Consider the following 22997-nt stretch of genomic DNA (forward strand, 5'->3'; position numbering starts at 1 on the left):
AGACCCCTGCCATTGCTATTTCCCAAACATGGTGCCCTGAAAGGGGGGGCATACAGAAAAAGTGTTGTCATTTCTACCTGGTGTGACCAAAATTTATGCAAATCTCCTTAAATGAAAGTCTGCAATGTGCACTTTAATCACATCTGAATTGTTAGATTTGTAATTTTAAACTGTGGAGCACAGGGGTAAATCAAGGAAAATGGTTCTTTGTTCCAAACATTATGAAGAGTACTAAATATATATTCAAAGAACTGTGATGAAAGGTCTGATATTTGTAAAACAGTATAAAAGGGGACAACCTAACTAAGGAATCTTTCAGTCCAAAACCATGATGGTATTCTTACTAATGGACTAATATTACTACAGTAATCTTTGCCAGAAATCACAATGAGATTGAACTTAAAGGAAAACAAAGGAGAACTTAGTACATCAGAATGAACTGCTTTAAATTGGTGTTCACAAGAAAAATAAATAAATAAATACTGTATATAATGCATCTGAGAAACAATAACTAAAGAAGATGTCTACTTTGACAAATTAGTTTATCTATATTTAATGCAGGCATTGAACTTTGCTTTTAAATATTTTAGTTACACAAATTTTGGGTCTTGTTTAAAGATATTTCATTTTGATTTGCGCCCAAGCTTAAAGAGGTTTGTGTGTTTAGTTTCTCTGCTACAATGTCTTACATTGGAATATTGAATGCAGCTAATAAAGCACTAGAGCTTCAGCTAGTATGAGTAAAAACTGCTTTCACTGGGAAAAGGTATTTATCTCTTATTGAAGGAGAGAGTGCAAGAATAGTCTTAGCTACAAAACAAGAAAATAAAAAAATTGAATTGAATTTGCACTGCAGCCTTCTAAACCAATTTAATATCAGTCTTCTTTCATTCTTTAACTGCAGAATGAAAACTAGTCAGCCCTTTCAATCGCTTGATGCCAAATGATTCATGTGGACTCCACTGGGAATTTCAAGGTTTCTGCATCTTTGTTATTAGTGTTGGCAACAGAAAGGCCAGAGGCCAATTATTAGAATTCTCTCAAGGATGCATGTAAGTGATTTTCTTAATGTTATATCAAAAATGATACTCTGATATAATTGTAATAGTACAGATTAATTTGCCCATTGGTTTTGGCCACCCAGCATTTTAATTTATTATTTATTTCTGTTTGTTTTGCACACTGTACAAGTTAAAGCTACTGTTTTTAGGCTGTCACAACATTGTTTTTATTAGCCTCCAGTGTAACAACGTATACACTGTGTAAACACCATCTCTTAAGGGTTCCCTCAATCGATGAATTTTTCCATAAATAAGATTTAATTACTGAGCGATAGTTATCCTAGTACACTTTGAGACCACCAAGAGTATTAGCAAATACCCATGATGACTCTATTCAGCCATGGAAGCCACAAATTCCCAGGTAGTTCTTAAAAAGCAAATATGTCAAAAGGGACCAACAGTCCTTTTTTTTTATTTTATATTTATTTTAAATTTCAATATTTTTAAATATGTAGTTCATTTCTAATTTAGTTTTTCCATACATCTGTGGCATTATTGTTAAAGGCTTTCTTTTGCTTTCTAACATACTTATGAGTTTTTATGAAATAATTAGCTCTTCTAAATTATGTGCAAAAATGTGTGATATTTTTGAAATATAAATTATGCCATTTGCAAATAATTTTAAAGTAAATATTGTCATATTATAAATGATAGTAATGTTAGTCTAAATTATGATTTGGTTCTTGCAGCATAGAAAACGATAGGGAATCTGAGAATGTAAGAGTACAATATAGAATGACAAGTCATTATTCACCATACATTTTTCATTCCGGGCCTGTCTGCACCTTGATTTACTAGGCTCTTGTTTATGTGCTGCTCTTCTGCAATCAAGTCCTTGTGTGTAGTGCCATGCTACAGTTCTTGTACTTTTCCATAAATTATTATTGTCAAATGATTGTTAACTTTGCACTGTCCTGCCAAGCAGTCTAATAAGCTGTGAAAGTGTTTAGCTAGCAAGTCTGCTGCTATACTGTGGTAAAACTAATAAGCCCACTACCAACAATCGTAACAATTCTGCTTTAGCTTAGCTGGCTGGGATGATGGTGTGTTTCAGTTTCAGCAAAACTGTGCTTGCAGGGGTTGGGGTTTGATCACAGGCTATGGGAGGGAACTAAAAATGAAGCTGATCTCTGTTATAGTACTGCATCTTTCATTTATGGCCAATTAGTTTTAGGTAAAGGAGTCTGTCAAATGAAAATGTTTTCATTTGGTCTGGGTCTGTTCATTAAAGTAATATGTCATTATTGTTACAAAAATGACTCTCCAGCTCATGACACAACTTTTCTTTCCTATGGGGATGTATTTTCCAGGTAGTTTAGTGTACAGACTACAGTGAATTCATATTCAACAAGTGGTTACATAACTTAACATTCTCAAACCCACTTAATATACTTCAGAGTTATAAGGTAGTGGTGCCAATCCTATTAGCACTAGGTGCCGGGCAGGAAAATGGCCCTGAATAGGGCAAGAGACCATTGCAAGCCTTACTCACAGCCACAGGTCATGGTCAGTTTGAAATCACCTATCAAATGAAGCAGCAAGTGTTTTGGGGTTGCATATGAAAAACTGGGAAAACCTATGAAGGCATGGCCAATGACGGGGCACTGGATTCAAGTGCAAGATGCTGGATCCATGAGGTTGCAACACTACCCACTGTGACACTGGTCAGCAGAAACTAGAATTTCATTTAAAACACATATTACAAAACATTCCAAAACCTATTTTTTCCATCTTAAAAATGTTGGAATATTAAGACATTTTCTAAATATGCAAGATACCAAGAAGTTCATTCATGCATTTATTTCTAGTAGTATTGACACAAAGTTTTATTCAATGGCTGTTCAAATTGTTCTTTATGCATCTTTCAGTTACTTCAAAATGCTGCTGCAAGATTTAGTACACAAAATAGTAAATAGGAACACATAACTCCTGTTCTCAAGTCCTTACACTGACTCCCAGTTAACTTAAGCTTTAAAGTCCTCCTTTTAATTTACCTGCTTTCTCATCTGAGTGCACATTGACATCTCAAGATGTGAACCTACTTAAGGTTCTAAGGATTAATAAAATGACAGTGGGAGATCAAGCTTTTATTTACAGGGCCCCAAAACTGTGGAATGATCTGCATACTAATATAGGAGATGCCCCTTCAGTCTCTGCTTTTTAATTCCAGCAGAAGTCTCTGTACTTTAGTATAGCATACCCTGACTAGAGCTGCTGATTAGCTGTGCATAGTGATTTTCTCTGTATTAGTCATTTGTACAGAAATACATGTAACAAAATATTACTAATTTACAAAATGTTACTAACCCTCCTTGTTTCAGTTTCTCTTCTTAGTATCCTGATATGACACTTGATGCCACTGCTGTACTGCCAGGCTGCTCTCCTGCATATGGAAAAATCATCTTGGATAAAGGAGCGTTGGAATCATTGGATGGAAAGGTTCTCTCGACAGATTGGACATCCAGCACAGACTCCACTATAGAAAATCCAGAAGCAGGTAGGCGGCCACTTGGCCAAGATCTCCAGAACTGTGACTTCATGTTTGACTTTCTCTTTACAATTTTAATCTCCACCATTGTCAACTGGCAATAATGTAGTTCATCAACTGTTTAATTGTTTTTTTACATTTATGTTTAATCAGCTTTTACCTTGCTGTCTGTTTTTTTTAACAAATCTGCATTTATATGTGTGCCAGTTCTGTATATAGTAATTAATTCTATCTAATATAATGTATAATTGTATTTTAACTGGAGGCGGCACGGTGGCACAGTGGTAGCTCTGCTGCCTCACAGTAAGGAAACCTGGATTCGCTTCCCAGGTCCTCCCTGCGTGGAGTTTGCATGTTCTCCCCGTGTCTGCGTGGGTTTCCTCCCACAGTCCAAAGACATGCAGGTTAGTTGCATTGGCAATCCTAAATTGTCCCTAGTGTGTGCTTGGTGTGTGGGTGTGTGTGTGTGTGTGTGTGTGTGTGTGTGTGTCCTGAGGTGGGCCGGCACCCTGCCCGGGGTTTGTTCCTGCCTTGTGCCCTGTGCTGGCTGGGATTGGCTCCAGCAGACCCCCGTGACCCTGTGTTAGGATATAGCGGGCTGAACAATGACTGACTGTATTTTAACTGAGAATTGTTCACAGTGCACTGTGCAAAAAATAAGTTGTAAAAGTGGTTTTAGAAATTTTAATTGTTTTTATATTTTAATTGCATTTGTTATTCGCGCAGCTCCAACAAATATTTCTGAGACCATCTGCTAACTTGATGAAAGAAGTCTGCAACATCCATGTATTCATTCCTTGTTCACTTGGCAATTATTTACCCACCCATCTATCCATCTATTTTCTTAAACCTTTCTTTCCATCTATTTCTTCTATGTCTTTCACAGTAAAAATTATTTATATTTATACCTATTCTAAAAGGTGCCCATCATGAACATATATCCCACATACAGCCACAAAAGACCTGAGCAATGTTGAGGAGAGGCTGATAAAGAAAAAATCAGGTCCAGGCTCTGAAGAAACCAACTGTCCATCAAAGGGACAGATACCACCAGATTTGCACAGAATGCTAAGTCCATTTCTCTATCTCTCACATGTGGAGAACAACATAGCAGACTCTAATTGATGGATATTTAGTCAAAGAGTTGTGCAGCACAGTTAGTGAAAGCAAATGTATGATGTAACAGGAAGTTTTATTTAAGACTACAAACATGTATGCAGTGTGATAGTATTTTATTTTGAATACAAATTTCTGTAAATTACAAATTACTGCTTAAGAAAAAGCAGTAAAATTTCAGCCGTAATGTTTAAGTACAAAGTATGTACTATCACCAGGCTATATGTTGTTTAGTACATCTGATGTGATGCTCTTCAAAATGTTCTTTTTTTCCTATAACAAAATGGTGGGGAAGGACTGACTTTAATAATCTAACAGACAGAAGCTGCACCGCAGGGTCAAGTTGCTGCTCCTGAACAACAGTTGCGCTAGCCAGTCATTATGTGGGTGCACTGAGCTTGTGTCTTATTGGTTTGAGTACACACGATTGTTTGCTGATGGACTTTGTATGACCTGGAAACAATCCCCGTAATCCTTCATATATTGCTATGTAGACAGTACAAGGTTTGCTGTATTGATCACATCAGAAGGAAACTGTCATGGTCTCCTACACTTCATACTTTCTCTTCATAAACTTTGTGGATCAAAGATGCCCCTTTAATAAATGTTCAGCAACAACTGAAAAGGGTTGCTAAATTATTATGATGTGGTATATATTCTTAAATCCTGCTTTTATTCCTACTGTACACTGGATTTGTAACCCTGAATTGTTTTATTTTCATACATGCCCCTGCATTTTGATCTATACTTACTTTTGCAAGACTTAATTGTCCCAACTAATCTTGCAGGCTTGCTTTAAAATCAATTCCACAAGCATATGGCAATAAGACTAAAATACTTTTATGATCACATAACCATATAAATTTAATTTAAGCAATTGTTCAGACAGTTTATTGAATTTTTGAGGAAATAGTAATTTGTAGGCAATTCAATCAATACGGAGAGGTAATCATCTAATTAAAATATTTACAAAATATCCTTTTTACCTTTTAGAGATGGAAACATTGAGTAGTACATGTGAATTTGTTAACCATTACAAGTAAATGAGGCAGAAAATCTGCTGTTTAGAAGACAGAAAGGTATTGTCTGTTTTAGTGGGAACTGTGAAAGCTAACATACTAGATCAACAATAATAATGATATAAATAATAAACACTAGATACACAGAACTTCATGAGATACTGTCCTCGGTGAAACCTTTTGTTATGTTCCATGACTCTCAAGTTTCCATCTTTAGAAAGACGTTATGTAAATTACTAAAATAAACTGAAGAAAAAAACACAATATTGAATATCAAACTTAAATTGTAATTTAATTTTTGAACAACAAAGATAAAATTGGAAGACTTAAAAAAGCAAAAAAGTTAAAACTTTCAACTGAAGATATGCACCTATTTGTGTATTCTTGTGTTATTTAAGGATTTGTTGTCACTTATCTTATTTAAACGTTGGTTTTGTGTTTTGAAGTGAATTTATAGTACTAGGGTGTTGTACCGTGTTAGCCATTATGAATGTAGAGAAAAGCCAAGCAAAATGACACCTTTTATTGGCTAACTCAAAAGATTACAATATGCAAGCTTTCGAGGCAACTCAGGCCCCTTCTTCAGGCAAGCTGTAATGAAGTGAATTTAGAAAGCTGTATTTGGCTATTGTCTTGATTTTCTTTTGTCATGGAAGACAGGTTGTTGGCTGGCATCCGACCAGGATGGATGGCTACATACCCAGAATGGATGACTTGGTAATGGAAGTGGGGAAGGAGTCTGCTCCTGTGTTCTCTCAGTACAACATGTGGCAGCAGCTCTCTACTGTATCTCCATTATACACACGTGCAGGGCTGCATGGGAATTGGAGTTCTAATGTGCAGCCCTGCTAGATCTCACAGGAACTGTGGGGAAGAGTTTTCCTCATTATGACGAGGTTCCACATGACCAGGAAATGCTGCCCACATGCAATGTGGTAGCACCAGAAGGACTTCCTGGTCTGCCATAAACAAAGACACTCCTACTCACTCCGGGAGTCAAGTGGAGGAGAGGAAAGAGACAGAGAATTCTGCTTGTAATTGTGGTTTTGCAACCTTTGGAGAAGCCTGTGAGAGGTATTTCTGAATAATAAAATCTTTATTTGAACCTGGAACCAGTGTTCTCTAGGTTTGGGGTGTTGCAACACCCCCTCATGGTTCATACTTTATTCACGCAAATCTTATCGTAGTGATCAAATGACTGTGTCATCATTATCCCTCTGTGGGTGAAAAAAAAATTTTTGTCACGTGTGCTTCATTTTCAAGTACGTCCTAGCGTTAGGTTAGGTTTTGACCTCTTATCAGTATTTTTTTTATTTCTGTTTTGCTTTGCCCTTTTTGATCCTTTTTCTTGATCCATTTTAACCTCCTGGTATTTTGACCTTCGCTAGCCTTGTCATGTTGATTTTTTCACATTCTAATCCTCTCTTGGTCTCTTCTCACTCACAATAATCCACAGCACTCCCAAGCTTGCTTGCTTGGGAGTGCCTTTTTAAGCAAGTCCTTGTTGCACTTACGTTTCCCCCTTTTTCTATTTTTATTCTCTTTTTGTTTATACAAATAAATTCTCAATTTTTTACAGATTTTTTTGTGGGATTTGTCTAGTCGAGCCAGAGGTTTGGCGGTTCCTCTCTCTCTTGGAGGACATTTGTGTATATTGCTGAAACAGTTACAGTATTTTTGTAATTTTTAAAGCCAGGACCCCATTATTTGGTTTGTGTAGGCTGCATCCTGCCTGTGGAGATTGGGAACTGGCAGTCTAGGGGTGAGGCTACATCTGATAAGGTTGGTGAAGCCCCTGGCTGCTTTCTGTGACTTTTAGGTGGCCTTACACCCTTTCATCATGAATTGAACACAAGATAAGAAATCTAATTTTTGTGGTGTAAAACATGCAATGACCTGGAAATTTTTGATTTGATATACTTTATTAATCCCCAAGGGGAAATTTGTCTTTTTTCATGACCCTTGGGGTGAGAGCACAAGTTCAACCACTGTACAGTGTACCTGAAGAATTGTTCAGGTAGACAGCCTTGCTCAAAGGCCTAATAGAATAGGATCCCTTCTAGTAGTAATGGGATTTGAACCAGCAACCTTCCAGCTACAACTCTTTGTTGTGTTGTGCACCCATTCCACAAGTTCTGTCAATGTACAGCTGTTAATCAGTTTCACAAATAGGCCATATGTTTTGGGCATGTACCCAATTAACATCATTCTGTGCAAAAATTTTTAAATGCCTGTCAGACAGCCTTGGTGTCCAAATCACTCCTTTTTTTAAAAAATTATATTCATTTTATTGTAATCATTCCATACAAATGGATCAATTTTTACAAAAAAACAGCATTGAAAACAAATCAACCCCCACCCCTGAGAAAGAGAGCATGGCCAACGGAGTAAAACTTAAAGCTAGTGAAAATAAATAAATAGATCAGTTTAATAGGTGGATAAAGATAAATGGAGAAGAAAAAGAAATGGAAAGAGAATCTGCTTCCTCAGTGTTTTAAGAGCTTATTCTAAAATATTTTTGATGTCCAAATCACTCCTAATCCATTAACAGCTGTGGTTGGTGGACTCCCAGATTGACTTAAAGTGGAGAAGGACAAACAAACTGTAATTGCCTTTACTTCACTATTAGCATGTAGAATTAGCTGGAAGAGTCCTAACCCACCTCTGTTAAGTCAGTGGGTAACTGATGTTATACACTATTCAAAATTGGAAAAAATCTAATTCTGTCTTAGAGGATGTTTTCAAAACTTTTTTAAAACCTGGCAGGATCTAATCAATAATATTTTAGAATAAACACTTTTATTGGGGTGAAAGAATCCTTTCCCTCTATACTACTCTCAAACGTTTTACTCTGGCTGTTGGCCTTTCTCATGGGTGGGGGTGATTTGAATTTAGTTTTATTAAGTTTGACTTGATTATATGGAATGTTACAGGTTCTAAATGAAAATTTAAAAAAATTACAAATAGACTATGTCCTGAAAAAATATTTTTTGGAATTTGTTACCAATTTCAAAATAATAAACTAGTAGATTCTGTATGTGCTTTATAGCAAGTAACACACTTTCTTTTTACAGATTTATGAAAACTGTATCTTCACCTACGGCATAAGCACTTTAGGCACATGTTGACCAAAGGGATCTGCTTCTAAAATTAAACCTTAGATTGAAGAGAGCATCTGAGTTTTAATCAAATGGTTCAGAAATCATAAGGCAAATAAATAAAGAAATGGAATGAAAGAAATGTTACAAAAAATCAGAGCTTGTTTCTGGCTCCAAACAGACTAAGAAGGAATGGATAACAAGCCTTTTTTGTTTGTGTGGCAGAGCTGTTTCTGTACTAATTGTATAATGAATCACCATCATATGAATCACAGTAAGCAGGCAAAATAAATGTTAATGCTTATAAATTAGCATTTTGAATCATAAAGCCACAGTCACTCACATTCCTGTTGAAGGAATCATGGATAAACATGCATGCATAACAGTACCATTTTTCTTATTTTTAATATTTGAATGATTATATGTTTTGGGAATTGAGATGAACGTGACACTGACCTAACTGAAAGTATAATTATAGATCAGTCTTCCTTTGCTACAGGATGGGAATTCTCGGCCACCCAAAGAATGTAATATACATTACATGTATAAGTTACTGTATCTGTTGTTGATCTAAGGAACACAGAGGACATGATGAAGATGCTAGTTTGATTTGTAGTTATTTATTAGCCTCGTGTGTTTTAAAGCTATGAATTGTGAGCACCAAGAATCACACCTCAACAAATGGTTACAGAAGAAGCTTTCAAGGGTGTTTTATCCACCATTTCATGGATTTTGTAGGACAAAGTGGGCATTACCATTTCTGGTAATGCAGATTTAACAGGGATGCAGGCATCTAGCTGCACAAAAAACCCTCACTTGCATTCCAAACTAAGCTGAATGAACTCCAGCATGTACCAGGATCTGCCTGTACTTCATCTGAGAACAAAGGTGTAAATCAGAGGTGACCTGACATCTCTCCAGAGGCCCCTCTGCAGATCTCTTGAGCCAGATGGTGCAAAATGGACTCAAGCAAGGACTATAATTCAAGGAATGACAGCTCTGAGGGACACAGGAACTCATCTATGAAGAGACACCAGTTTTGTAGCTGGAAGTGACTTTAATGCAATCAGGAGAAGGACATGCACTGCATCCCTTAAAGTGAGAGGAGAAGGAATAAAAGGAGCGTATAGCAAGTTAAGAGAAGTTGAGGGATTCTCTCTGGGCACCCACTATGGTATTCTCTCCAAAATGGCTGAAAACATCTGAATCCTGATCACTGAACCTAAAAGCTATGAACCACTCCTGCTTGGAGAGCCTATTAAGTCACGATAAGTTGTCATACCATCCATACACAGTATTGCAGCTTACAGTGAATTGAAATAATATTCACCATGGCCACCGTGCAACAATATACATAAACACAACACAAGTGCAAGGTAGGTAAAGAACTATACTATACTATAAATAGATAGATAAATAAATAAATATGTAATAAGTAAGTGAATTAACAGTAATAATTTGAAATAGTCAATAATAAATTAATTATAACAGCAACTAATGATAAAAAACAACAGTAGCAACAAGTGTAAAAAATGTACTGCATATAAATAAACTTATAGGAGCAGATCTGAGGGCAAGGGAGCAGCACTGAGTACAGAGTCCGGACAGCCATGGGAGAGAAGCTGTTGTAGAACCTGACAGAACTAGTTCAGATGCTACAGTTCCTTCTGCCAGATGGAAGTGGGACAAAAAGACCAGAAGAGAGGTGGGAGCGGTTCTTCACAATGCTACAAACTTGTTGGATGCATCGCTTTAAAAAGATGCCTTTAAAGCAGGGCAGAGATGTCCCAATGATCTTTTATGCTGTAGAATTTTACGGTCAGAGACGCTTCAGTTCCTAAACCAGACAGTGATGCAGCTGGTCAGAATGCTCTCTATGGTGCCGCTGTAGAATGTGGGGGGAATGGGGGATGGTACACTTGTCTTTTTCAGCCTCCTAAGGAAGCGGAGACACTGCAAGTGGGGTGTGGACAGCATGGGCCTAAATGAAGTCAGCAATCATCTGATTCGTCTTGTCCCCATTAGAGACAGATAGTTGCATTTGCAACCAATCAATGTATTTTTATTCTGTAAACTGACTCATCGCCTTTACTAATGAGACCACCACCATTGTGTCATCTGCAAACTTAATGATGGTGTTAGAGCTGTACACAGCTCTACAATCATCAGACAGCAGATAGTGAACAGAAGTAGGAGCAGACTACACAGCCCCGGAGGGCACCAGTACTCAGCATGATGGTCTCTCTGTCAGGAAGTCCAGGATCCAGTTGCACAGGGAAGTGTTGTAGCCTAGCACACTCAACTTCTATATGAGCTTCTGAGGGATGGTAGTGTTGAAATCTGAACTGAAGTCAATGAAAAGCATTCCAGCATGATTGTCTTTGTTGTCCCAATGGGACAGGGCCAAATGAAGAGTAAATGTGGTCTTAGACTAGCCTTTCAAAGCACTTCATGATGACAGGTATGAGTGCTATAGGGAAATATTTGGTGAGGAAAGAGATAGAGTATGATGCTGGTGGTTTTGAAGCATTTGGGAACAACTGAACAACTCCCTGTCTCAGGTTTGCACATTCATTGAGCACTCCGGAAGGTATGTTGTGTGGTCTACCAGCTTTGCGTGGGTTTACATTCAACAAAGTTCTTCTCATGTCAGCAGTGGACAAGCACAGTACCTGATCTTCCTGAGGAGCGATGGATCTTCCTTGCAAGTATGTTGTTTAGGGCATCACACCATGCATAGACATTGTTTAGGACATCTGGAAGGGAGGCATCGCCAATGCAGACAGGTGGTGTGGTCTTATAGTCTATGATGGCTTGGATTCCCTGCCACATATGTGTCTCGGATGTCCTGAAAGTGGCTGTAGGTTTTCTTGCTATAAGTTAGCTCTTGCTATCACCTAATCAAAAAGCAGAATTTATGAGACTTTAACGATGCAAGTAACCTGCATGTAAGCTGAGAAGGCATTTAAAATGATAAAAATTGATTAGCTGGAAGTGTCGATAAAAAATCACATAGAATGGCAAACATGATATAGTTTACAGCAGACCTCTTTCACTGAGCGATATAACTCAGATCTGTCAGACAGTAGCCATCCTCTATTTCCCCAATTTCAGTTCTTGCCTTCAGGTAGCAGATTTATTTGCCAAGGATAAAGAGCAGCACATTTAAGAACTCTTTTATTCCCAGGGCTATAAGCATTTTAAATTATGTTACCTTTGGGGATGCTTCTGAATTCTGAATTATTTTGTGTATTGTTAGAGGTATGGAACAGGTGGAAGGACACTTGTGGATGTCAAGGAAGCTTTGGGGTGCTACTAAGGTCACTTGTTTTAGTCCTAACACAACTATGATCAAACAAAATAAGCGCTTGATACTCAAAAGACAGTAAAATAGAAACAAAAAGTAGTCTTCCTCTCTTTCTCTCTTTTTGTTTAAGGTTAGCAGCTTGATAGAGCAGGTCTTTCTTGGGAACTCTGTTCTGTTGGCAGTTCAAGTTTGGATTGAGAGGTCTCTCTCTGGGGCAGCTGGCCTTTTATAAGACTCTGGCTCTGGGGTGGTATCGCTTTCCTCAGATAAATCTGGAAGGGATCTCTAATGTACATGCGAGGCAATGATGATAACATTGGCTGTCAATTGTTATGTCTTGGCTTATCTTCTTGTATTTTTACAACAATGCCTTATGTTTGTAATTTCCCACTACAAACAAATTTCCCTCTAAGATAATACAAGTCTACCTAACCAAACATAAACCATCTAAATCCAATCAAAATGTAATATCTTTAGAAATGGAAAATTAATCATACTAAGTCTTTTAAAATTGGCACAAAAGTCAATAAACCGATGGAAAGACTATTGATATGGGTGCACAAACCATAAAAATAGGAACAATGTTGTGTTTCCTCTTTTTCCATTTGACTAAAATATCTCAGAGATGTACCTAGGCAAAGATAATACAAGTTGAAGGAACTCTTTATTACTCCTAAATAAATTTGCCATTGTAGACCAGCAACAGCAGTTCTACAGTATATCATACTAGTGGTCATGCAGCAGAACAATTTTTAGCAATGGATTGTAGCGGTCCACTGCTGCTAAGATTCACACCGTTAAGAAGACGGTGATTTATTTATTTTTATGGAGGAGATACCAGGGATGCTCCACAGCCTTGGCCCGACCCGTACACACTCACAAATAGAGACAAAATAATGCACACTGGAATCAAACAACAAATAAAGAATGTAATGAAATTAAATGAAATAAATGAAAACAATACCACCCCGAACGATGAAGATACTAAATGCAGAGATCTGTAAGTTGAAAGGTAATGAAAAAACAGTCCTACCAGTAGACCCTGAAAATGGTGAAGACAGGTGAATGGTTCAGGAGCGCTCCTTTTCTTGCTGGAAGGCCATGAATCCACTATCAGTCCTCAGCACACAGGTAGACAGAAGACAATCCAGACCCCAACAACGAAACAATCCAGGACACAACGACTAAGTACAGTTAATCAAACAGAAGGCAGACAGACAGGTACACGGAACACAGATTACAAAAAAAATACTCTTCCCCCTTTTGGACACCGGCCCTCCTTTTAAGAGCACCTCTGACCCCAACAGCCCCTGCATCCCAGACAGAAGACCTAACAGAGCCTCTGCAGGGACTGCTGGGAGTTTTAACGTATAGTAGCACTGCTACAGGATAATGGTAATGTATTTGTGTGAGCCAATGATTCCTGTGCTATGTGGCTTTTAGTGATGGCCAAGAAAAAAATTAAATCTTATGTTTACCTAAGAAAAAGAAAAAGACATGACAAACTTTCTGATAGAAGACCAGTGCTGGAACATTGCAAACAATATAAAAACATTCATGACAAAGTCCCTAGGTGCTTGTGTCATATAATCCACCTATCAAGTCATCTAATCATATGTTCACAACAGAAAAATCACAAGCATTTTCAAATTAATAACTCAGAGTTGTGCACACTGGAGAAACATGTTCTTATGGGATAGAGCTTTTTAACTGAAGACTCGCTCTTCCCCTCATTGTGTTTTTTGTCAATGCAGGTTTTATTTTTAACATTAAATGTGCAGTATAACATTCTTAAAGGTAAGGTAGTACTACTCACTTATAATGAAGCCAGAGAGTGATGGTGTGTTGCATATTGATTATTAAGAATTTCACTGTACTAAAGGTAACATTCTAGTACACCTAACAGTAATAGATTAATATAAATAATTACAACTAAAATTTCAGAATATAAAGCATGATGTATGGATAGGGGGGTAAAATGCTGTTCTAGGACTACTTTACATACGTAAGTCTACATTTGACCAGACGTTTTAATAAACTTTCCCATTGAGTTGTGGACAGTACAGTACATATACTGTAGTATATATTAGGACATTAGTCAATTGTCTTAAGTAGTTAGAATAATGTATGTTTATCCATTGAGATGGTTATATTTAGAATTTAAAAGGAAAATGAGTATAATTTAAAAACAGAAACCACAAATGTAATAGTTTTCAACGCATATATTCAGTTTTTGGTTGGTTGGCATACCTATAGGAAACTTAGTAGCATGCTCCATCTGCTTCCCTTATTAATCAAAAGTGGACACTAACTGTGCCCATATAAGTAAAATATATTTTATATACAGTATATTAATATATATTAAAGGGGTTATCAGTGAAAAAGTAGGTCCATGGTCATTGCATAGACCGAACACGCAGACTCTACAATGAAAGGATTCAAATAAAGGTGTACATCCTGTGCAGTCGACACCTATGCTCACCCCACCACTAGCCTTCAACTGATCAAACACACAAAACAAAAAAAGACAAAGAGCATGCAATAAACTGAGAAAATGTAACAGTCAATGAAAAACAGAAGTAAAAGATTCATGTTTATAGCTTTATATGCTAATTTTAATAAGTGCATTCCAAGTTTTATTTGTGCTTTTTGTGTCACATAATGATTAACAACAATTTTAAGACAATGAAGTTGCAAGTAAAGCAATCCAAAAATATATAATGTATTACATGGTGTACAGAAAAAAGAAGATACAATACAAAATGAGTTGATATTCAAAGGTGCTGTTCAAAATATGTCATTTATCTCCAATACTGATATTTTTGGAAGATGGCTGCTTAGTTTTTAAGATCATTCAAATAATATGCATGAAAACGTATTGAATTAATATAGAAAAATAAACAGATACCAAGTAAGATGGAAAAAAAAAACTTGTAAAACAGCTGACACGCTATAAATGTGAAAACTGTAATTAGTAGACAGGGGAAAAAATGTATTGTGATTTTTGTCACACAGCAGATTAAATAATGTGATAAGGTGAGTTTGGGGAAGCAGAGGCAACCATGTGTCATGCGCGAGGTAATAAATGTAATTTGTCACTGACTTGTTACACAGCTGATTACCTGGAAGGTGTTTTCCAAACTGTCAAGTATCATTGCTTCAACATACAGAAATAAGCAGTGTCAGCCTCTTCTGTGTAGTATGCTTGGCTCAGGGTATGTGACAAGGCAGTTTTCTTCAACTGTGCTACATTTTATAAAAATACTACTGAATTCTGACCATCAGAATCTGCTATTCTATGATACAGAGGGGAAATAAGTTAAGCATTAGGAGCAAGGACTTGCAGACAGCTTGGGAAGCTGCCTTATAAAAAAGAACAGTGTCTTGGATAATGGACCATCTAAATGAACAGTTATGTCAGAGATTTTAGGCAGCAACACAGCAGTACCCTAAGGAGCTTTTCTGTCTCACGTTCCCTTCACCTGCTGTACAAGTGATTTTAAGTAGAATTGCAATTTATGCTCATCTACCAAAAATCTCAAATGACTCCTACATTGTAAGCTGCATTGTTAATGGAGATAAAGAGTATAGAAAGGTGATGGAGGACTTTGTCATGTCTTGCAAAGTCATGCCATGGAGCTTATGAGATTAATCTATACCAAAGGGGAAAGAGGTGGAGGTAGGGCAGTTTAACAAATATGCGTGGTTCATCTGAACTGTATTCTGGATTGGGTGGAGAATTCAGGTTAGCAGTATAGAAAGACCCATACAGGCTGTTTGTATGAGAAAGGTTAGGTCTTTTAATGTGTGTCACAAGCTGCTGGGGATGTTCTACCAGTCTATAGTGGCCCATGTACAATTCCATGCTGCTGTGTGATGGGAAGGTAACACTAGCTTAGGGGATGCGAAATGCTTGAATAAGCTAATAAGGTAGGGAAGCTGCTTTACTGATGAAAATGAGAAAGATGTCAAAATTAGAGGCCATAATGGATAATGCTATCAATTTCAATTACTTGTTGACCTTGAGCATTTTTAGCCACTGGTCTATTCCACCACTGCATACTGAGATACAGTACTAGACCTTTGTTTGACTTACAGCCATAAGACTGTACCTAGCGTTAACCTTGGCCATCTTCACACTAGCTATTATCATAAAAGACAATGGGTGCCTGGCATTCTGACCGGGATGGATGGTTCCATATCCAGCAGGTTTGCCCTTATAACGGAAGGATGGAAGGTGACCACTTTCAGGAGCCATGTGCACCCCCAGTCTGAGAGGTGGCAACATCTCTCTGGTGGGTCTCACATATAAACTCCAGCAAGGCTTCATGGGAACTGGAGTTCCAATAGGTAGTCCTGCTGGGTCTCCTGGGAGCTGGCACAGGGAGCTGTGGGGAGGAGGTTCCACACTGACCTGGAAGTGCTTTGTGAATGCAATGAGGGGGCGCCAGAAGCACTCCCGGGTCTGGTATAAAGGAAGCCACTCCTCTTCACTTCAGTGGAGTCAGAGTTGGGTGAATGAGGATGAAGCTCACTGAGGAGGAGTGTAAGAGATGTAAGAGACAGAGAGAAGGAAGAAGACTTTCTGTAATTATACTTGTGCAACATCTAGAGAAGCCTGTGTGAGCTAACACAAAAAGTTATTTGTCTGCACCCAGGATTTGTATAGTTGTGGTTGTTTTTGAGGTTTGGGGTGCTGCAATGCCCCCTACTGTTCACACTAGTTATAAAAATATATTGTCATAATAAAGATACTTTTTGAGGACGTCATATATTTAATGCATACTGGGAGCATTATGCATATACTGTAACTCTGGGCTTTGCACTTATATAATGCAAATGCAACCATTATGTAATGGTTTTCACTTTGGTTTGCTGTTTTGCATTATATGTGTGCACAATATGTATACGATGTTGTATTATATTTATGTAAATATGTATTGTGGCCATAATCTGTGCTTACAGTTAATTCTTGTGATAGACACTGTCATGGTTGTCTGTTTATGGCTTGTTAGATTAATTTTTGCTTAATATTTTCTGAATTTATCAAACTGTTGTTTACTTATGTTACTATTCTGACAGTTCCTGTTTTGTGCTGTGTCTGTTAAATTAAGTTTTAAACTGAAAATATGCTGCTGTTTTTGCAGATGCAGACCCAATTGTCAGCCCATCTCAACTGCCTTTTGGACAAGCTGTGAACATGAGAAATGACACAGGGTAAGTGAAGAGAATCAGAAGGATCTGAAGGCTACAATACATCTGAAACATTTGAGCATGAGAACCGTAAAGTGGGACAGATTATATATTCCCATACTCGGCTGATAGCACTACTATCACAGCCGCCTAAGGAGCTCTGTTACACCTTATCACAGGAGCAACTTGTTTGACGACGGAAAGGGCAAAGATCCAGAACAAGGATAAAAATAAGGCGGAAAGAATTCAGAACCTCCCTGCCTCCATGAATGTGGCATGTCCAATCGCTTTTAAATACGTTTGATGAACTTTTACATCTCATGGTGAGTCATGGCAAGTCCAGGTACTGTAGCATTTTGTGTACATCGGAGAACTGGTTTAAACTCTAATTTCAGACACTATTTTAATGCTGAATGGGTTTCATCTGATAAGATTAATCAGGTGGAAAAATCTGGATGGGAACTAGGGATTGATATGAATGAGTAATGGAAAAAAAAAGCACATTATAATTAAAATTAAAATATGTTATCCAAGCATTTAAACATTGACTGAATTCATCCACATTACTGCCTATTGTGATAAGATTCATCATTCTCATTAACGTTTATTAACTCAGCAGCAAAAATGATTCACTCTGTTACCAATTGATGAATCATTCTGACCCTAGAATGCTGGAGAATTGACTAGGGGAACATTGGAATGAATACATTTATATTAACAAGTTCAATGTGTGGACTCAACCAGCTGGACCTGATTTATTCAATGTTAATGTCTTTAAATGAAAACCAGTGACACAACTGGGCAGATCTGACCATTTTACAGCCAGCCTATGATTGACAGCAGCAGGTCTCCTTTTTTCAAACCCAGAATTTCTAATGTGTGCTTGGGGTGGGGGCTTGGTTGGGGGTGGGGGTTGTTGTTTAATATATTTATATTTTTCTTGAGCTTCTGTAACTAAGCATTTCATTACAATTGTGTATGTTACAAATGAAATTTGATTTAATTTGTATGATCACTGCATTTTGTGGCTGTCTTTGCATGGCCAGGGTCATATTATTTACAGTTACTATGCCTGTTTTAGATTACATGATGAGAAAGACGTGAGATTTATTGAATCATGAAAAGAGATGGAAGGATAGATGGATGTTCTCTAACTATTTAATACGGCAATGTTCAGGTTCTAGCATGCTAGCATTGGAATAATTGCTAAAAGACACTTTTGCAGTGTCTTTGTTATTTAAAAACAAAGCCACTGTACCAAACTCTTCTAATTTTTGGACTTAAATTTTGCATAGACACATAGTTTGGGTTTGCTTCTTTAACTTTGTCATCTCCTCATTTTAAAATTACATTCTGTGAACACCTTGTTTTTTCAAGATGTGTCCACACCAGAGCACAGCTAAACCCATTAGTGCTGTAGGGGATCAGGTGGAATCAAACCTATGGGCACATTCAAAACTGAAAACAATGAAGGGCTTGGTTTTCAACAGTTACAGTGTCATAAGAGTTGAGACCTGGCTAGTTTATTTTAAACCTTATTGTCAAAAAGTGTGCCTAATACATTTAAATTAATTGTGATTTATACATAACTAGCTGTATCCTGCAGCTCCGCCTGCGCACTTGTGAAACAGGACAGTGAGGAGGGCCCTGCCCGGCTCCCCACTCCTGACGTCACGCTTCCCCCTTCACTCGACCCACAGCCTACGTCTCGGATTAGCGTGAAAATATCGCTCCTGCAAGCAAACTATGATTCTTAGCACGATGAGAGAAGTCACAAAATCAACCAGAATGTTCAAGCAAATTCTAGAAAAAAAACCCGATCTAAATCTGTTAAGTAGTTCTCTCGTGAAAAGCAAATAGACAGACAGACAGATGTTGGATTTTATATATAAAGAGATGAAAAGCATTTTTAGATCCAAGGTTCTTTTTGCTCACACTGCACAATACCTTTAAGAAAACTATCTTTTTTTATCATCAAGGCATATACCATATACGTTAGTCAAGAACACTTTAGCTGCCATCTAATGCTGGATTACAAAGTAGATAAAATGTACCTCAAACTGATTGTCAACATGGAGCCTGTGCTCAGATTTAGTGGACATCTTTGAAAAATAGCAAAAAGCCAGAACATAGTCCCTCTTCAATTACATACCTTTATCCATTTATTTCAGTCTGCAGTAGCATCCCGAAGGTAATGTTAGTGGTCAAAAAGCAGTCAAGTGCACTTTTTACAGAACATTTATTTCACTGTTTTTGTGAATGGGGTTTTAGTGAAAATGAAACCGTTGAAACACAGGCCTAAAATGAAGGTAAATATCAGAAGGAATTATACCTTTTCTCATCAGTCATTCAGTGCTATCCATTGGGTATAACTGTTTATTTATCTTTATGATGTGAAACAACTTTTACAATATATAGCATAACATACACATAAAATTCCTCATTTAGGGACTCATGCTAGCCACTATTGTGGGTATTATAGTATGTTAACATATTAATTTTCAATATTTTTACTGGCAAAAATTATGTTTTATAAGTATATTCCCACTGGCAGAACTACCAACATATAACATCAAACTGCTGCAGATGATTCAAAATGCAGCAGTGCATCTGATGTTCAACCACCCATACTGGGCTAATGCCGCTTCTCTTTTCAGATCACTACATTGGCTTCCTGTAGCAGCACATATTAAGTTAAAATCTTTGGTGCCTGCCTACAGAGCATTCAATGGGTCAGCACCAACATATATAAGAAGACACTTTTGAGGTCCTATGCTCCTTCTCAACTACTCAGGCCTGCTGACTAACAATGTTTGCTAATATCACCTCTATGTGACATCTAGTCTCAATCCAGACTGCTAGCTGGTGGAACAAGCTGACAGCCTCCATTTGAAACCCTGACTGCCACAATATGCTTAAGAATCTCTTGAAGACTCCCTTGTTTGATGAATTAACGTCTAACTGATATTACCTGTTAGATTTTTGTAACAAGGTTTCATTTTGTTCTGACTTCTTCACTTGTGGTAACCTTGTCTTGTAACACTTCTTCTCAAACAGTCTTTAAGACTGATGTTTACTCCACTACGTTGACCTCTTCTGTAAGTTGCTTTAAGTTAAAGAATATTCTAATAAATGTAAATGGATGGCCTGTTCTTTTAGCATATAACACTCCTAAAAATCTTATTTCAAGCTTTCCTTTGTAATTTAAATAGATGACATTGACAGTCCCCCTTCATATTTAAAGCACATTGTCATGTGTGTGGTATCTAACAGTTTCACAGTGCGGATGTCTTCATTGTTGTCATGGACATCATTTCTCATTACACCTTTATGAAGGAACCACAGTATTCAGACCAGCTGTTGGGTAATGTCAAGTATAAGACCTTCATTATCCATCCTTATTATTGTCACAGAATCCATTGTCATTATGTGGGTATTTAGGATCATTATAGGGCATAGCTATGCCAATGTCTTTGTTGTCTGGATTTCATGGAATTTCTTATCTTTCAACCCAAGCTTTGTTCAAATCCTGTAAAAAATACATTGATGTTTGTTTTTTTTTCTTACCTTGTTTCATGCTTCAGAAGTCAGCCTCAATAATTTATTAACCACTAGCTCCCATCCATCTTTCAGAATAACAATTAGGGTAACTTCATACTACTATTTCTTGACACAAGTCTCTCCATTGACCATCTAGGATTGAAAATCTGTTATTTTTCTACATCTCTTTTCTTCAGGAGAACACTAAATACTCTGTTTTGTGTCAAAGTGCCTCTGACCCATCACCTCATTAGTGAATAAATTGATTTCAACAGTGAAGCGCTCAGATTGTTTTTTTTCATCAAAACAGGAGATCTGTTTCATATTTTTCACAAAACCCTTAATCAAGCGAGAAGCTCAAACTGCAGGATTCTCTTTTAAACAAAAAAACATCAGAAATTAAAGCTGCTACTTATTCACTGCCTTTTTTCTGTCTTGATTCTAAATCCACAGTAGATAGCTGTGTTGGTTTCAAGCATGTGAAAGGGAGAAAAAAACGTTTTAACTGTGAAGTACGGACTGAAAAAGTGCTGTTGCACCCCATCAAGTTCATATTTACGCTTGCCTTCATGCAGGGTACAGAAGAGTGTGCTACAGTTTTTTTTTCATCAATCAAGATTGATGGATTCTGGAATTGCCAAAAACTAGTTAAAGTATTCCTAAATTCAATTCACATATTCTATCATTACTTAACAACCAAGTAAGTCTTTTCTTCCCCTATTTTGCTCTTCATCTTTCTCAACAACTTACAATGGAAAAAGTTGGGATGGTATTGAAAATGCAAATAAAAACAGAAAGCAGTGATTAATAATATGACAGTAAATATCTTTGACATGAAAATAAAATAATAGAACCATTATCTGAAATCACCACTAATGAATTTTATTGTGTTTTTTTTTCTTTTCAAAAATAAACGCTTATTTTGATTTTGATACTTGCAACATATCCCAAAAAAATATGGACATTAAACAATTTACCACTTTGTAATGTTGCCTCTCCTTCTCACATTTTCCATACCATTCCAAGTTTATGAATTGGTGTTGTGTTTTATTTCCTTATTCCATTTTGAAAACACAGAGATTACACCTGAGACCTGTGGGCTATCTCTTCATTTCTTTATAAATAAAGTCCAATGCATTTGATGCAACATTATTCATCCATGTGCTGATCACGATGTGCTGATACCAGCGCCCTTTAAGCCAGTGCACAGTCGTTTTACTTTTTTCATTCAGTTCCCTCTTCACAGCTACCTGATATAGTATTACATACTGTATGAAACCTTCCAATTCTCCGCTAGATATTTTACCCTCATGTCTGTTTAAAGATACTTTCAGAGTCATTAGTCCAATTGTTTTGTCTGTTACTAACAACTTCCTAAAATCAGGAATAATGCCAGATAACTAAAACAATGTAAACGTTCAGCCATTGCTGAAGAAGCCCACTCTTGATCCTACAGCTCTCTCAAACTACAGGCTGATATGCAAGTTCCCATTTTTATCAAAAATTATGGAAAATGTGGTTTCTTTACAGTTACTTTCATATCTGGAGGATAACAATCTATGCAATGTGTTTCAATCAGGTTTTAAAAAACTTCATAGTACAGAATCTGCTTTGTTGAAGGTGACAAATGATTTTCTATTAAACATGGACTCTGGTTCTTGTGCAATCTTAGTTCTATTGGATCTTAATGCTGCATTTGACATGGTGGACTATGGGGTTCTGTTACAACAACTTGAGGATGAAGTCAGCAATCAAGGCTGTGCATTGAAATGGTTTGAGTCCTACCGTAAAGGCAAATCTATGTCTGTTAACATAGATGGGAACTTCTCTCAGCCAGCACCTCTCATACAAGATGTTCCACAAGATTTCATTTTGGTTCCTCTTTTTATTTGCCCTATATCTGTTCCCCCGGGGTCCGTCTTTCAAAAACATGTCGTTGCTTACAATTGCTATGCTGATGATACCCAGCTATACTTCAAAGTCAGACCTGACATCATTTCATTGGTAAAAAAAGGCAATGGAGGGCCTTGATGATATTAAATACCAGATGGCGCAAAGCTTCCTCCAATTAAATGAAAATAAAGCACGGATCATTATTTTTGGTCCTATCTCATCCACTGCTGATGTGACAGGTGTCTGGTCACACTTACAGGAAATCTAACTTAGACACCATTA

Source organism: Erpetoichthys calabaricus, chromosome 15 (genome assembly GCF_900747795.2).
Source record: "Erpetoichthys calabaricus chromosome 15, fErpCal1.3, whole genome shotgun sequence".
Lineage (NCBI taxonomy): Eukaryota > Metazoa > Chordata > Cladistia > Polypteriformes > Polypteridae > Erpetoichthys > Erpetoichthys calabaricus.